The sequence below is a fragment of the Alligator mississippiensis genome, chromosome 3 (genome assembly GCF_030867095.1).
Source record: "Alligator mississippiensis isolate rAllMis1 chromosome 3, rAllMis1, whole genome shotgun sequence".
Taxonomy (NCBI): domain Eukaryota; kingdom Metazoa; phylum Chordata; order Crocodylia; family Alligatoridae; genus Alligator; species Alligator mississippiensis.
Window position 1 is genome coordinate 260,798,149 of NC_081826.1, and position 18,533 is coordinate 260,816,681.

An 18,533-nucleotide genomic window follows, 5' to 3' on the forward strand; every position below is an offset into this window, starting at 1 on the left:
ACTACCTCAGGAACCACCTTCTGCCACTGGCCAAAATAGCTTTCAACCAATCCAAAAGAAAAAACCCTCAACAATGTGGTACTGTGCAACTGCTCCGTTTCCTTACTGTCTCATGTCTCTCTAGGTTGGTTTCTCTGGGTAGGCTCCAGTATTCCTTCACTGAGTAGAGTTCTCAGTATTCCTTTCTAGTTCTTGTGTTTTAAATCTCCTTAACTCAGCCTCTTTTTTCATCCCCCAAGAATCATTTGTCTTGAAGCTGCATCTTGGTGGGGAGGTGGGGGGTGACTTGATGGGATGGACCTTTAGTTCTGAGTAGTTTTAGGTTTACTCTCTAAAAACTCAAAAGTAACCCTTCCACCAGTCCAAGCATACTTATTCATATATATGTCAGTGCAAATTCCACTGCAGGTATGCATGTGCCTCATACATGTGCATAATCTTTTGCATAGTTATGTCCTGTAAAGTCATATACATAACTTCTTTGTGCTCTAATATAAAAGCAAAATATTCTTGACCCTTTCCTGGTTCCTTCTTACTGCCCATGGCAGAGAGACAGGCCCTGGAAAGTGTCCAACCCCTTTTGTTTCACAGAGCTTTAAACCCTATCTTTGTATAAAAGAAACATTTCATTTGCTTATCTTTTTTCTCCACATTAAAATATTTTTACCTAAACTTTCCCTCCTCCCCTCCACAAAACTAGAGAATAGACACCACCCCACCTGCTGTTTGCTATGACCAAACTTAAACCCCACAAGGTTTTAAGCTGGTCCTTCCTGAAATGTCATTAATTGATGGACACAGCAGATGTCTCTTCTGCCTTGTGGAAGAAGGCTAGACATTTTTAAATCCGCAGGTCCAGATGCCCTCCGCCCAAGGGTATTGAGGGAGCTGGCAGGGGTCATCGCAGAGCCCTTGGCCCAGCTGTATGAGCATTCGTGGTCATCTGGACAGGTGCCGGGGGATTGGAAACTGGCTAATGTGGTCCCAATTTTCAAGAAAGGAAGGAAGGAGGACCCAAGTAACTATAGCCCTGTAAGCCTCACCTCAGTGCTCGGGAATATCTCGGAGAGAATCATCAAGGAGCACATCTGTGGGGGGCCTGCAGGGGAGATCATGCTCAGGGGCAATCAGCATGGGTTTATCAAAGGCAGGTGCTGCCTGACCAACCTGATTACCTTTTATGACCAGGTAACTACATCCTTGGATGATGGTGTCGCCATGAACGTAGTCTTTCTAGACTTTAAGAAGGCCTTTGACACCATCTCTCACCCCATCCTCATCAATAAATTAAGCGACTGTGGCATTGATGCCTGCACAGTTGGATGGGTCAAAAATTGGTTGATGGGGCGCACCCAGAGAGTAGTGGTGGACGGGTTGTACTCAACCTGGTGAGATGTGAGCAGTGGGGTACCCCAGGGCTCAGTCCTGGGGCCTGCACTGTTTAACATCTTCATCAGCGACTTGGACGAGGGGGTGGAAAGCACGCTGTCCAAGTTTGCTGATGACACTAAGATGTGGGGTGAGGTGGACACACTTGTAGGGAGAGAGGGGCTGCAACTAAATTTAGTCAGACTACAAAAGTGGGCAGATGAGAATAGGATGGGGTTCAGCGTAGATAAATGCAGGGTGCTGCACCTTGGGAGATGGAATCCACAGCATACATACAGGATGGGGAGTTCCCCTCTTGAAAACACAGACGCGGAAAGGGATCTTGGAGTCATCATTGACTCCAAGATGAACATGAGCCACCAATGCCAGACCTCAGCCAGCAAGGCCAGCCGTACCTCATCATGCATCCAAAGTGCATCTCAAGCCGGTCCAGAGAGGTGATACTCCCCCTCTATGCTACTTTGGTCAGGCCGCGGTTGGAGTACTGCGTCCAGTACTGGGTGCCACACTTCAAAAGGGATGTGACCAGCTTGGAGAGGTTCAGAGGAGGGCCACCCACTTGGTGAGAGGGCAGCAGGACAGGCCCTACGAGGAGAGACTGAGGGACCTGACCCTGTTCAGCCTCAGCAAGAGGAGGCTGAGGAGGGACCTGGTGGCTGCCTACAAGCTCATCGCGGGGATCAACAGCAAATAGGCAGAGCCTTTTTCTCCCCAGCACCACCTGGGGTGACAAGGAACAATGGTAATAAACTGTTGGAGAATAGGTTTAGGTTAGAGATCAGGAGGCAATATTTTACAGTTAGGGTGGCCAAAATCTGGAACGAACTACCCAGGGAAGTGGTCCTCGCCCCTACCTTGGGCAAATTCAAGAGGAGGTTGGATGATCACCTGTCTGGGGTCTTGTGAACCCAGCATTGATTCCTGCCTGTGGCAGGGGGTCAGGCTAGATGATCTAACCCTAGCTACTATGAAATTAAGTGTGTGTATTCTTGACAGGTATTCCATTACTTTCTTTGTTTCATATCACCTGAAAAATCAAGATGTGAGTCTCAACCTACATCTCTGAGCTGTCTATGTAGGTCATATCCGGTCCTCAAAAAAGGCATCTTATCAGCCAGAGTTAAAGAAGCTGTCTGTCTTGTTACTCCAGGGCCTGTAGGACCAGTGGAGAGGAAAACTCTAAAAAGTCACAGAGACAGGCTTGGATAATTTCCTTTCCTGGAGTCTGGTGCCTCTTGTGCTCAGACTGGCCTGTCCATGTTCCCCAACTTCTTTCACCTCCTGTTACATGTATAAAAGAGAAATCTGCCTACAGAACCTGGGGTACCCTACTTCTTGGTGTCTGTTACCTCTCTCCACTCAACCTATGGGTGTACTCCCTCTTTAAAAGAGCCATGGTTGCCTTAGGGGCTCGAATTGTGACCTCCAGCTGCCCCCACAACCATGCCCATATTTCTAGGATGACTTTCAGTGGTCCCTTCGTAGCTGACCCCTACATCTGAATCAATACGAAGCCCTTCAGACCCCAAGACCCTTGTCCAGGCCTCTGCCTGTCTAGCTTCAGCCGTTTTATCTGACTGAGACTCTTTAGCCTGGGTCCGCTTTCTTGAACTCTAGCTTCCTGGACCCGGTCTCTTGTGGCAGTCCTTAGGGTCCCTGACCTTGGCATGGCTGCTTGCATGCTGCTCTGCCCCAGGATCCTTGGCCCTCGCTAGGCAGCTTGTGTGCTGCTCCATCCCTGGGTTCCCTGGTAAGGGAGCTCTAGGCTGAGTGCCTCTCAGGTGTCTCTGTGGCCTCCATACCACCCCTGTAGCCACAATCCCGTCCCCTGGTCTTAAACTTAAGCATCACAGAAATATAGGCAAACTACTGCCCATGTCAGTTTGTCTCCACTTTGAGTCAATATCCCACCACAAGCTATACTTCTCCCCTTAGCTGTCTTGGTCTTGCTCTCATATGTAGCTTGGGTGTCCAGGAGCCTGTTTCCTGCAGCTAGCTTCCTCAGGAGCTCCTCTCCCTGCAGGCCCACAGAGCCCCTTCTGGCTCAGGTACTGGGCTTATATGCCCAATTCCTTTCCCCTTCCTGTCATGTGCCTCCCCGGCCACATAAAGGAGTTTCCTCTTTGTTTAAGACCCAGCCTGTGCTCCTCTGCTGTATCCCCATACAGCCAGCTTAGCCTGTCTCTTAAGTAACAGGAGCCTCTGGCTCCCTGTTAGTTGTCATGACCATTGGCAGCAGAGTGCCCAGCACTGAATGCAACAGCTTTGCAGCCTGTGCCTTTTGCATGAGCTGCATTAGCACTAACCCCAGATTCACAGCCCTCTGCTATTGACTTCAGCTACCAAGCAATATACTTGCATCAAGCACAAGTGCAAACACCCACCTCAGAAGGAAGACTTAGGATGCAAAATCTCAGATCTGCCCCAAGCACTGACAAATGAGTTTTTTTCTGTTACCAAATGATGCCTTTGGCAAGCCACTTTTGTCCCTCCCCTTGGCACTGGACATAATGCTGTCATTGCATGCAAAGTTACTGATGTTCCCAGAGATGTATTTTTCTGTATTTCCCCTTTCCTGCTTCAAGCAAAGAAACTTCTCTGAGAAAGCAGGGACAGCTCCCAAAAAGGTACTCCGGAAGCATCCCATATTGGATCCCAAAACATGAAAGGTAGTTGATAGGGCAACTGCAGACTGGCCAATAACAGTATATTTGTTCTTTGAGGATATGAACCTATTTGGTATCCACGTACACAAGGTGCCCCATTTCCTCAAGAATATAAGCATAACGTAGCATAAACACTTCCAGTTCCAGTACCAGCCACTTTAAGCCATCTTATTCCCTCATTAGCCAACCTACTGAATAGGTTTAGATCACCTACCCAGTGGACAAGTTCACTACTCTTCAGACAGGGGTGTCTAACAGCCTGTGGAGCTGCTTCATCCTGGTTGCCAGGCTACCTGTGGGGCAGTTAATTTGGGGGCATAGCCTGCTGTGGAATCCAAGGTCCTAAAGCCCTAGTGGACATAGGAAGCAGCAAGGGGCCAAGCAAGGGTTATAGTAACCCTGCAGCTGCACCCTTGGCAAATAACCTCCTGGTCTGCAACTGTAGGCTCCCTGATACTACTGCCACTGTAGAGTGCACTGTTGCTGCTATGGTGGCTGCTGCCACTCTTGGTACCACCATGGTGGCTGCTGTCACTCTTGCTGGTACCATGGTGGTCACCACTGCTGACACATGCTCTGGGTTGCATCCAGCCCACAAGAACCCCAGTGAGTCTGGGGCACAGGGTGGGTTTGAAACTCCTGCTCTAGGAAGACCAGTCATCTCTTTCCTCCATGGCACCCCATGCTTCTTCCTAGCAGCATGCAATTTGGCAAAATGATTGACAACTATGTCAGAACCATCCTGGTGCTGACTTGGAAACTACCTTGATGCTTTCCTTTGGCCATGGTCAGATTTCCATTTGCAAATGGAAGCTGGAAATTATTGGCAATAGTTGCCACATCCAGTTTCTTTTCTTTCCTCTTGTCTGTTCCTGTTGCCCATTTCTCTTCAGGGGTTCTTCACAAAATCACTTATTACAAGAACAGTCTCACTTATTACAAGAAATAGCTATGCTGTAATGCAAATAAGGAATTTGCAAGACTTAAAGCTTATGATTAAAGAGCTTGATATGAGAAGGTGTGTGCTTGGGCCTACTGAGCAAGAGAAAGAGACCAATATTTAATCCAGGGTCACTAAAACTAATAGTAAAAGGATGAACAAGTGGTTTAACAATATGTGTACCTATTCCTTAACACTGGATGTTTTTGAGGAAAGTAAATGCACTAACTCTTGCACAGCTCCAACCACATTTTAACAGACTGATATTAATATCATACAACTGCTAATTAAAATGCTGATAGACATAACCTATCTGATGTGTGTGCCCTGGAAACATTGCAGTGAGGAAATAGTAAAATGGCATAGCTTACACAAATGCAAATGTAGTGCTGTAGAGGGCATATGAAGGGCATCCTTAGAAGTTCAGAATGGGGAAGGTTAAGCAGACACTTGAGTGCCTGCTTTTCTGCCTGTCCATATGGTCCAGAGACCTCCCAAAGAATGTGAGAGTAGAAAATGGAACATGCATTGCCTATTGTAGCTTCTCTTTTTTATTGTAACCTGGGCGGTACTCCAAGAGGTACCCCCTCTCCAATTGAAGGGATCAAAAGCAGGTGCACAAGCACTGTGGGAGGTGTAGGGACTCTCCTCCCCCTATACAGCAGAGCCAGACCACCAGTGGGGCCTTAACCATATACACCTTTTAATGAGAGAGAAATACTGGGAACATAACCAGTATAAACCAGGGGGTATAGGGGACACTACAATGCCCCAAAAGGGCAGGATTCAACAAAGATTAGACACCTACAATCATAGACATTAGTCATCCAGAGACAAAAGAGAGGGTTAACCAAAATGTAAAACACAAACAGCAGAACAAACAATATTGGTTGGTATTACTGGAAGCACAAAAGGCACAAAATACAAAATGTCAAATTACAAGGAATATAGGGCCTAGGCACCTGGAGGGGGAGAAAGGGGGAAAACACAATGGCCCCTTTCCACTGCAAGAAGAATTTCTCCTTGTTAGCTCACTTATCCCAAGTCACCAAAGCTGGGAGTTGAACTCAGATCACCGGCATGGTAGGCAGAAACTCTGCCATACAGCCACCAGTGTTGGTATTGCTCCAAGCTGCTAGGGATCTTGACCTTCCTGGATCCCTGGCCTCATGTCAAGCTGCCTGGCCTCTTATTGGAGGAGCTGGAAGCAGAGTTGGGAACCTCTCAGGTCGCTGCTCAGATCTTGCTGGAGCTGGGGAGCCTCTCCTGCTGGCCACAGCTTCTCGTAGGGGATTCTGGAGCCCAGTGGGGAGCCTTTCCTGCTGGCCGCACACCGCGCTGCTGAGGACCCCAGTGCTGCCTGCAGGTCCCACTCCTTCAGGCTCTTCTAGGACAACTGCTCCTGCCCCGTTGTCCCAGCTCTTGCCAGCTCCTTGAAGCTCCTTCCTTGTGGGCCCTCTCCGGTCTCTTCCCTGAGTCAGCCGCTCTGCCCCTTTTATCCCCCTCCAGGTGACCCACAGGGCCAATCAGGGGACATGGAGGGTGAGTCTGTGGGGCCTGATTGGTGAGGAAAGGGAATCCCAAGTCCTCCAATCATCTTTTGCCCTTTCAAAACCCCTGGGCTAAGTCACTACCAGCCAGCCCGTCACATTACCTTATGGTTTCCTCTTATAACATTTAACTTTGAATGAAAATCTTTATTAGAATACCAAGTTACTTGTCCTTGCTGGCCATGCTCTGCAGGCTACTGTAGATATAATTTTTCTGTAGTAATCGGAGCTGAGCCTTTTGAAACACAAGAATTTCAGGTTTAATTCCACAGTATGCTACACATTGCTTCACCTACGAACTATAGAAGAGATGCCATGGGACTGTAAATGAAGAAGTTTTGATTCCTGATATTTCTTTATTCTGAAAAAGAAAAGAAGGGAAGGGGTCTTTGTCCTGGATTTGAGGAGAGCAAGTGAATATATGAGCTGCCAAAGATTCAAGGTGCAAACACTTCCGTCTTTCCATCACTTAAGTGCCAGGACTAGTTTGTGACTCTTTTGAGTTATAATACAAACAGGTCAACAAATTACACCAAATTAAAAGCTGGAGGAAGAGCAACTTACCAAGTAAAGCTCTGGTAACTTTTGTGCATCCATTCTTATCCCCATGTAAGTGGAAACTAAACTAGTACTTTGGCTCTGTTTCATTCACAGGTAAAGAGCCCTGGTTTAGCTTCTACTTACTACAGGATAGAAACAAACACACAAAAAAGTTACTGCATGTCAGCTGTTCTGCAGTAAGTCATCTCCCCTCCCATTCTTCTTTGAATTTGTTTTGATTTGCTCGTTTGTCAATACTCGTAAGTAGGCACTATAAATACTACTATGGGTACAATATTATTAAAAGAGTACACAAGAACAATATCTGAGTACTAGAGAGGAACCAAGTCATTCCGGTACACACATTGCCTATGGTCACTCCAATGCTACAAGTCTTTATGATACAAATATCTTATCACAGTGCTGGCGCTCGTATGGAAAAAGAACATTCCTGCCTATTCATATATAGGCAAATGGATGACCAGAGGCGCATCACATCAGAAACTTCTGAGAGGCCTCTGCTAAGTCCCTTCTTTGTTTGCCTCATCTGTTGCTCCTAATGAAATAAACATCTCTCATTCCATGACAGACAATAGAGTTTCATGATAGAGTTTCTGTGGTCAGGATAGATTGCATGATAGTGAAGGCACACTTAAAGACAGGTTCCTCTTACTTCATTTGCTACTGAACCAGGTGCCATTGCACTCAGCTTCAACAGTATAGACTTGCCTTATTAGGCCATATATCTGAATGTTCATACATAATGCTGCTATCCAGACTTTGAGTGGGGAACTATAGTTCTGGCTTAGTCACTCTCTTTTTCTGCTAAGCATTAGATAAACAACATGACTGGTTTAATTCCATCTTATGTCATAGTACTGACCTGGTGGCTGCATCCTAAAAGGTACCCTTGAGGAACATTAATTCTAGGTGCATCTGGAATGGACTGGGTTGGGTGTGGATTCTGCATGGTAGAGACATTCAATTTTAAGTTATTATGAAAACATCAAGTAAATGCTTTTGTGTAAATTTTGACTTTCAAAGATGGATTTGTAGCCCTAATTTGTTAAGCATCACCTTTCTAGATTCCACTAAATTGTAGATAAAATACAGCAGTGGAGATGCGTACCAAATTATATTTATTTAATTTGAATCTCTGACTCCTGTTAATGGTTCCCCTTATTATGAAGACAGCCACTTGATGTGCTCTTGAAGGAGAGTAATGATTTCCTCCTCATCCCCCTCCTCACCATAATACCCTTTTTTTGGTTACTTATCAATCAGAATCTTTTTTGTTGTTGTTCCCAAAGGTGAAATTCCAATGATTAGGCCACTGAGCCTTTTTTTCTTGCATATTCTTGGGCAACACTAACAGTGTGTCTTAGTTCAAATTGTTTCCAGGTTAAACAATGAACATTCCAAGGCACCTCAGCAGTGCTGAACTACCCATAATTATAATCAGCCATACTTACAAAAAGTCCTTTGTTCTATAAAAGTTTAAAATTCTGTACTTTTCAAAAATTTATTATGTCAAATGAAACCTAATCTTGCCTTCCCTTTTTGGCAACAAATACTATTTGCAGGTGCTTCCAAATGAGCCTTTGAGTTACAGTGAGCCAAGACAAATGCAATTTTGGTGGTATTTCTATTGTAATTGCAATTTAGGACCCATTTAAATGAGTTGCTTGAGGCTGTTTCAGGCAGGCATACTTAAAATACAAATTAAACTAGATTAATGTTGTAGTATACTTGATAAATGTGTGTGGTAACTACAGTCCTTTACTATTTATAATAAATCATTTCCTCGTCAGTCATTTGCTTAGGTTTCCCCAATGTTATGAAGTGCTTTGTTTTGCTAAAGAGAACACTGGGAATTCTGATTGGCAAGGAAGTTATTACTTTCAGTGCAGTGATTTTTTTATAGGCATCTTTGCCAGAATTTTAAATTAATTCCAAAAAATCCAACCTCAGAAAAATCATTGTTACTCAAAATAAATTAGTATCTATCTTACATGAACATCTTTCTATATCTTCTTATTTCCTTAATAAGGTCAGAACTGCTCAATTTTCCTCTATGCTTTTTGCACCTTATGTAATGCTTCTAAGACTAAATTGTTATATAGCTAATATTGTTAATACAACAATATCACTAATATTGGTAATACCTTATAAAATTACTTTGCATGCGTGCATGTGTGTATAACCCAATGCAGTGGCATCAGGCTTTAGTGATTCAGCTTTCATTAGAAAGCAGAGTATAGTTTTATTTGAATATCTTTCCTTAATGAAGTCATTGGGTGCATCTACACATGCAGTCATGTGCGTTTGCAGCAGCTCAAATAAAGTGGTGCAAATTTGAGCCAGGGTTTTTTGCCTCAGTGAATGTGCTTGGACATGTACGTTATTGTGTAACAAATTATGCCACTTGGGGCAAAATAACCCTTCCTGGCTCCTCCCGATCTGCAGCCAGGGGGAGCTAGAGCCTGGGGCTAGCACCTGTGCTGTCCCCAGCAGTATAAAAAGCTGCCCTGGCCAGCAGGTCAAGGTTACTTGCCCTCAGGAGCTTGTGGGGCCCAGCCAATTGGTATCTGGAGACGTTAGCCCCTTATGTCAGCTAGACTGCTGAAGCAGCATCCCAAATTCACTTTTTCAAGTACCCCAAAATCCACATTCTTACACAATTAGAACAAAAGAGAGGGGGATTCATCAGATGGGCAATGTTTTATGGCTATATTTACAGTGTTAAAGAAATTTGGAAGCCTACCAGTGTCTCTAGCATCATAATAAAATAAATCCTAAATATCTATGTGTTTTTATGTTTGCTGTGGGTTTCCTTATCACATGGTGGGTGTGTGATGGGGGATGTGGGTGGGTGTGGAGAGATGTGGGGAGATGTGAGTCATTGTGTGGGGAGGTGTGGGGGGACTGTGGGTGTGGAGGCTGTTTAGGAGGGTGGGTCCCCTGTATGAATGCCACATGCCCTCAGCAGCTGGTGGGACACGGCAGTGCTGGCGATGGTGGGAGCATGGCAGCAGTGGTAAGTGGGTTGCTCCTGCAGATGCTGCCAGCGCTATTGGCAGCGGGGGCAGGGGTGGCAAGTGGTGACCACCCGCAGGCACCGCTGGCAGCGACAGTGGTGGCCAGCGGCGATCGCTGACTGCCCGCAGACACTGCTGGCGGCAGCTGGGGGTGGTGGCAAGCAGCAACTGCCCACAGGCACTGCTGATAGTGTCAGCGGTGCCTTTTCTGAGGGAGTGCACCTCCACACTCAGGGTGGACCGTGGAGGCGCACCTACGCATTGCCAATGGTCCCCTGCCCCCCACAGGGCAGAGCCCCTCCCCAGCACATGGACTACCTTGCCTGCAGAGTCCCAGGCCTCCCCAGCGGGTACAGCTTCCCCCTCAGCCCCCCTGCTGGTCTCTAGCTGCCTGCTCATTCCCCTGCTCTTCTCCGGCCTCCAACAAGACTTTAAAATAATGACATTGTATTCAGCAGAAAAACCCAATGACTAAAGTAGCCGTGAAAATAATCGCTTAATAGAAAGGGGGGGCATCTGTATTTCATAACAGATGAAGCTGCATATGTGAGTTGAATTTAGAATTCCTGACAATACTCCTACCTATGATCTAATGTTCTTAATGTACATGTACAGTGAATATAACAGACAGCAAAAGTTTAGTTTTTCAAATGATCTATTTGGTAATATTTTTCTCTCATTTTTCAGGGAAGGGAATTTGCTTCATTGCATGTTTGTAAGTTCTGCATAAAGTTTAAAAGTTATATAAAATATTTCAACAATAATATAATTTGCTTTATTACTTGCAGTGGTTTATTTTTACAGCTTAAAATTAAAAAATTAAAAAAGAATTAGCTTCATTTTATTATCAGTTTCACCAGGTAGATCTGGAATATTTTCACTGGATTCAGTGAAAGCTTTCATATTCTCATTGGTGTAGTTGAAGGGAATATTAGATCTGCTGACTTTTCAAATATGTTTTCTATACGTATATTTGGAAATTCTCAAATTTGGAGGGTTAATATGGTTTGTGTAAAAATTAACAAGCAGGTACAGGCAATGGTGTTGCACAATTGTTCTTAAGAAATGAAATGTTAATAAGAAATTAAGCCAGTAAGTAGTTTCCCAGACACGTCCAATCCTGTAGAATACGTCTAGATTGTGAACAGGAGCTGGGGTTTGATGTTCTTTGCACATAAAGGCTGAGGCTGAACAGTCAATACATTCTTTGACTGACTGAGTGAGTGCAAGCGTGACAAAAATAGTGTAACCTGATCAAAGTCCCTTATACATGACAGGAATCTGGCAGCATTATGAATAGTCTGTGATTTGTGAAGATATAATTCTGAAAAGCTGGCAAAGGTATAAAAATAATAGTATAACTGCATCTGTTAGGGTCTCAGCAGAATTCTGTTAAGAAGACCATATGACTTCTTATGTAACTTTCTTTCTACAAATAGGACCGATGTGATCAGTAACAACAGAGCTGAATTTAAAAAACCTTTGAGAGTTTCTTGACTGCTACATTTGAGATGATTAACTCAGAAAGAAAGCTCTCACATATGGGTTACAGTTCAGTAACACTGAAACTGACCTTGAGAATAACAACTCTGTCTTGACTTAGTCAAACAGTAACTGCTCTACATCAAGGAAAGTACAGTTGCAGTAAGTGTTCACATTTTATAATGGATCACAGACACTAACTTTATGGAATATTAAATTTGTACATCAACTACAAATTATCACAACTATGAATTATCACAAAGAAAAAGGTTTTTAAGGCTGCCATAAATCATCTAAGCCAAATGAGATTGGAGAAGGGCAGACAGATTCTCTGTCTGAACTATAATAAAAATAGAATTTAAAATGGAATTTGATATAGAATTTCCTATACAATACAAATGATATTCTACAAAGATCATCTAATTCTGGCTAGAAACATGCATAAGCCTTCATCTTGACTCAGGAGGGAATTATTTACTGGACCAAATTCATTCTTGGTATAACCCTGCTGCACTAAGGAGAGGCATATGAGTGGAATAACACCATTTATGAAATGCAGTAGGAACATCAAGCACTAGTATAACTGAAGCACTGTTGTTAATAACTTAATATTTAACAGAATTCTCTTGCAACATTTATCAAAGTTGTTCTCAGGCTGCTGCTGGTCATGGGTCCAAACCTGTAAGGTGGTCAGAGTGTAGTTAATTCTGTAAGTGAAGACACACATCTGCTGTCAACTTAAAAGTTTCAAATAAAAAAAAAGTTTAGCAAAAGAATTGGACTTGCACAAGATGTCCATATGTTTATGATTTTTAAACATTTAAATTGTAGTAGAAGCTCTGAACCCACTTAAGTGGCTGAATGATGTTTAAATTATGCTAGTATGTGGTTTTAAAATATATACACATAACTCTTGTGTCAGGGATCACTTTTGTTTATGTGAAAAATCTTATTGGATGACTGATTTTGTCAAATTAACAAATGACACACTGTGCAACAAAATTATGCACTATATATACGTGTATGTATATATGTATTATGTGTATATATATCTGTATGTATATGTATTTTGTGTGTGTGTGTGTGTGTTTCATTGCCTAGATGTCCTTTCACTACAAATACATCTCTGAATCAGATCAAATGTAATTTTTGTATGTTAATTAGGATGTGATTGCAAAAGACTGGGAAGAATGGAGGAAAGCTATTGCTACATTAAAGGTGTCCCAACGGTCATTGTAGCCTTGAGACTGACTTGACTAATAAGGATGTTACTCTTGGGCTATGCAAATGCTTTATTTCAGAGAGCATCTGATATTTAGAAAAAAACTTTGCATAAATTCCTTAAAAGTATTATGTTCATAATTTTAGACTTAATTAATATCATAGTTTAACTATACTTAAGCAGTCTGTAATCATCTTAGGACCTTGCTTACATTTTGCATTATTTCCAGATATTAAAATGTGGTTTTGTTTGCATTGTTTTTTCTTTCCAAAATGGTTGATAGTTAATGGATAATAGAAGGCATGTTCTATTTTATGAAGATAATTTGTTTCCCTGTTTTGGTAATGTAGAATAGATTCAGGTTAAGCAGGGAAAACAGTTATGTTGCTATATTACCAAGGAAATGAAATATTTACCTATCCTTCCCTACCTTCAGTGACAAATATTTGTGCCATCACCACCCCATGATATTAAAGCCACTGCCTGGAAAGTTTTTTTGTATCTGTCTCTTTCTGTCTCCCTGCATATCATATTATTTTTTTGTTCCACGTATGTTGCCTCTACTTTATTCATTATATTTTCTCTCTCTTTTTTTCTTCCATTTCTCCCTCCAAAATCTGATTCCTCAGTACCATGCTACTCTTGTATCTGTCCCCTTCTTGTCAGACTGCTCCAAATGGGGCATTCCTTATTTCTGTAGCAAGTGAAAGTACAGCAGAGCTTTGGCGTTCAGTCCGGGTGGAAGGTGATCTGCCTCAAGAAGAATTCTCAGGAATCTTCCTAATGGCACAGCTAGCTTTGAAGGTCTTTTCCTCAAAACTACCAATTTAAAAAAAAAATTCAGTTTCTGAATCAGGTTTGAGGGGCAGCCCTCAGATATGACCAGGGGAAGAAACAGGGCAGTAAATAATCAGTTTCCTCTCCATTTTGCTTGTTCAGTCTATATTTGATCCAGACCCAACTGCAGGAGGAGCAGAATGGATCTACTTCCTCTCCTCCAGGGATCAGATAGGGACTGATAAAGTATCTACTCATTTTCCTTTGGAAAATGACAGTACATGCATGCCATCAGAGTCTGTTTTTTGGTTTCACTAATCACTTTCTTATCTCTAACAAACCCCAACATTTTTAAGTTTTTGGCTTTATCCAACCTATTAATGTCTCTCCAAAACAAAAAAACCCAGATAGATCCCTGACCTAGAAAAGCTATAAAGCTCTTGGTCCAAATACATTAGTCTTTTGTCTTTTGGGGTATTCATCATTACTAGTCAACTGTTACTTAATGTTGAATCCAGAGAGGCAGAACATAAGTACAGATATCAGACTCCATATAAGACAGGCATCCAAGTGATGTCATGGAGTTGTCCAAGGAGACATGCAATAGGATAACCTGGCTAAATCTATGAATCATTAGGCTTTCCTTCTTCTATTTCCAACAGATGACTTTTAGATGTGACAAGATGACACATGGATGTGAATAAAGTAGAAAATTTGGGGTAATACCCGGACAATCAGATTTGAAGTTCATATTATATCCCTATACGTTTTCTATGTTAAAGGAGAGGAAAATTCAGAGTCAGCTGACTTTAGCACATGCTTGGAGAAGAAAGAATAGAGTCTGGATTGTTCAGCCTTTCAGAGCACCACAAATCAGGGCAAGTTTAACTGAAGAGTTGAAGTTAGTCTAGGCCCAGGTACAGTGTTCTTTGTGTTGGAAAGTCCACAGGCACACTTAGAACTAGAATGTAGTTACAATCTCACCTCTGCCAAAGAGCCCATTGAATGGCAGAATGGTCCCCAAAGGAATCATTGCTGCTTAAGGATGAACTGTAATAAATTCTTTTTCTTTCACTTCCACCAGTTTGGCTTCTTTGGAGCACCTGGTAGAACATAAAGGTGCCTGTGTCTGAAGGAGGGTAAAAGTTTATCTGGAGTCAGATTTGAATTATGATAAAGGGAAAAGCTGCTTTAACATACATAACTGTCATTCTAGTATTCTCATCCAGAATAATCCCTTCGTAAAAAATAAATGCTTACTTCTCCATTATATAGAGTATTTCCTAGTCTCGGAAAATGAGTTTGAAAAACAGGCTCTTTGTATGAAGATTTACTGTTTGTTTGTCTAACCAAATCTAACAATGTGAAGCCTTAAATCAACAAATGAACCTGCCTAAGCCAAACTTGTGCCCCACTGACTTTTTGGGGGGCACTGCCCAGGCATGGACTTCTGCATGATGAGATCTGCTTATAGAAAAAGAACCTAAAGAACAGTACTGCTCTCAAGTTAAACGTTTCTTGAAGGGAAAGAAGGTTGGGGAGAACAGTATTAACTTTGCAACAAATCAGATTTGGGATTTCTGTGATCGTAACAGTGGAGTTGTTGGAAAAATAGAGTAAAATTCAAGGTATCTTATTTTATTCTTTATCTGTCTCCGCTATTCCCCAAGTTTGAGATGTGTGTATGTATATCCTCCATTATAGGTCAAAACAGATAGGAGTTGAACCAAGTCAGTTGTGCAAGATAAAAACACAGTCTATAAACTAGAGCTCATCAGAAAGGTTTTGACAAAATAGTTTTTCATCAAAAAATGCTAGTTCATAAAAAATGAAACTTTTCATGAAAACATATTCACAAAACAATAAGAAGGTTTCACAGAACCAAGATGGAATTTATGGTCAAAAGGAAAAAGAGACCCACTCCTCCGAAATATAACAAGTTCCTTTTTCACCTTGGGCAGCATTGGGGGGGCAGGAGGGATGCCCAAAGGCATAGCTGAGGCTCTGGGCAGTGCCCAGGACCCAGGGTGTGAAGGCAGGGGGCTCTTGGATCCTGGCCACTGCAAGTTCCAGCTATGCAGGGGGGAAAGAGACAAGGAGTAGAGTTAGGGCAGCTCTAGGGGCCTGGCAGCTCTGGGGGAAGAGGTCCCCCAACTAAGGTGTTAAGCCTCTCGCCTTGCCCTTTCCTCACATAGGCACAGCTGAATACCATGCTGAGTGAAGAAATAAAACTGATTTGGCAGACAGGTCACTCTCTGTCTTCGTGCCTTGTTTTTTACTGCCAAGCACTTGTCAGGGAGGCTCTTGGGTCCTGACAGCTATTACAGCCCAGTTTCTGGTTCCATTCTACATAGCCAAAGCTCTAGCAGCCAGATTGGTAGCATAGCGTTCCAGTGCCTCCTCATCATCATAATCAGAATGTGGGCTTCATGTCCACCACTATTATGCACCACTAGTTATGCTACTGCTACCCCTGAATACTGGCTAGGACTCTCAGCTGGAATTTGGGAACACCTTGTTCGCGTCTGCTCTGCCTGCTTCAGAACAGGGAAATGAACCTAGGCTTCCCATATCTATAACCACCAGACAACTGGTTATTCTAGGATAAATCTCTTTGGATACCTCTTTGCATAAATGATTAAATATGCATTGGAGCAAGGATTTGAACTGGGATCTCCCAGCTCTTAATGAGTGCTGTATCCATGAAACAGGTTTTCTTTTACTTCACAAAAGATCTGTTTTGTCCCCGTGTAAAATGGGAGGTATCTTAAAATCTCAAAAAGGTTTGCAAGATAGAAAAAAAAATTACCTACTTAATTCTTTATCAGTACTTACTAAGGTGTCATGTTTGGAAAGAAGAGATGACATTTGTGGCCCAGAGAACTATTTGTGTTTCTTTGAGTTTATTTTTCCACCCTGACTTAAAGAGATTGATTTAGCTAATAAATTAGGTAAGAACCACTTTTTTGCTAAAGCTTTAGCCTATTGGACAAATATCATAGCTAATAAAGACTCAGTTACTAAATTGTGTGTAGGCTTATATATAAATATATAATAGACTTCCTTTAACATGAGATGGTAACATGAGAAAGTCTGAGAGAAGAAGGCTCTCACAAGTTCCACTTCATCTCTTAATTTGCAATATGTAGGGATGAAGGTTTTGGACATGAGGCAGTTCTTATGCTATGGTTAAAAGCTTGATTACTAAAGATTAGAGGCCCAATCCCATTCTCGCAAATTAATTTGCCTTTGGTGGGAGAAAGACGCTCATTTTCTTAGACCTAGAGCAGGAAATAATTCTGGAGAACATGAGCTTCGCTTCATTAGAAATAAAAGCCACTCATGGTGCAACACAAGTCTTTTCTGCACCACTTAGGTCTTGAACTAGAGGGGCCATGAGGTGGTTACACAAGGTTTTCCATGCACTGCCTGTGGGTTCTGAAAAGGGCATAACAACTCTGTTTGGAACTGCAAGGAAGTGGCTACTAGATAGATAACCACTTAGAGATCCACTGGCTGTAAAAGCTGCACAATTTGTTCCCTATGGAAAATGTTAATAGAGATTATAGTGAAAGGTTAAAATTTGAAACTACTGTCTGTATTATGATTTTCTTATTTCTATTGGTTTTATATAAAACTGTTTTTATCTATCATGGTTGGAATATGAACAAATATTGTAAAATCTATCATTCATGCTAAAGTACAAAGAATTAACAGGCTCTTCCAAAAAGACACTGGCGTCTCCACCCACCGTCCTTTATCATTCTTCCTTCTGGGAAAAAAAAAATAACTTTGTAGTTTAGCATGTTTCTTACTGAAAAGCAATGTGAAAAAGTTAAATAAGAACCAACAGCCACCAAATTTTTTCAGAAAGCTTCAACTACTTCAGTTACTTTTAAATAATTCTGTCTTGCAGTGAATGTCCTCATTCTTTTACTATGTGATACAAATACAACAAAATCCACAGAGGAGTTTGGTATAATTCATTTTATGCTTTGTTTGCAGAGGTTTTTATAGGAAGAAGCAAAGCAGTCCACTCATATAGGATTTTAACACCATTAGATGTTTTTCTGTAAGGTCTAAAAAAAATAACTGCAAACACAAAACCAAGAAAAAAAGAAAATATAGAACGGGTTTCTTGTTTATGTAGGAGTATCTACAGCTGAATTCTTGGAAATGCAATCCATATTTCTCTAAGATTTTACTTCAAGGCAGAAATTCAGCCACTTCACTGTTGGATTTATTAGCATCACCAATCAAGCTCGTCCTTCTCTAAAATTCTTCTTATTATTAAAAGTTTGTTTGATTCTAAACTTAACTGATAATACAAGTTGTACTGCGTGTGTATCTGCTCTGCTCTGTTCACTTGATGTCATCAAAGCTTATAGATTACAATGCTGCCTCAGCTAGTAAACACAAAACAATTCTTGATTTACCTGTGTACCTTATAAATATGCAGGAGAGTAGAAACATGCTCTAATATACAGAGACAAGCCCTCCTCTCAATTGGTACATGAGTTGTTTTATACAAACCTCCTAAAATGACTGACAGAGTTCTCATAGTGTCCAGCCAAATAGTTTCTGATGGCAATTAAATTTACATTTTATTGCCCCTTGTCTTCAAGCAAGTGGTGCTTTCAATTTATTGAGTGAACCTCCATTTCTTGTTATATCTTTATTTTTTAATAAAAATAAGAATTCTAAGCAGTTCTATATAAAATACCATGTTAAGAAAGTCTTACAATTGTGAAGTTAAGAACTTTGACCTTCCTGACCTCAGAGAGAGAGAGAGAGACCGATCAGTTGGGTAATGTTAATTGATATATTTACAATTCTAAAGAAATTTGGAAGCCTACCAGTGTCATAATAAAATAAATTCGGGAGGAGGGGGGCTGCTGTGGGGGCGCTGCTTGGGAGGGGTGGGTCCCC

General features: G+C 41.9%; 1 long non-coding RNA gene across 1 annotated transcript in view; it reads right to left on the reverse strand.

Moving 5' to 3' along the window:
* Positions 1 to 5,674: 5,674 nt before the first annotated feature.
* The window catches only part of LOC109285327 (uncharacterized), a 41,930-nt gene continuing 29,071 nt past the window's right edge, over positions 5,675 to 18,533 (reverse strand). The window contains exons 3-4 of the long non-coding RNA XR_002093085.2: positions 7,969 to 8,049; positions 5,675 to 6,906 (exon numbers count right to left, since the gene is read on the reverse strand). This is a non-coding gene — a long non-coding RNA (uncharacterized LOC109285327). The remainder of the gene's footprint in view (positions 6,907 to 7,968; positions 8,050 to 18,533) is intronic.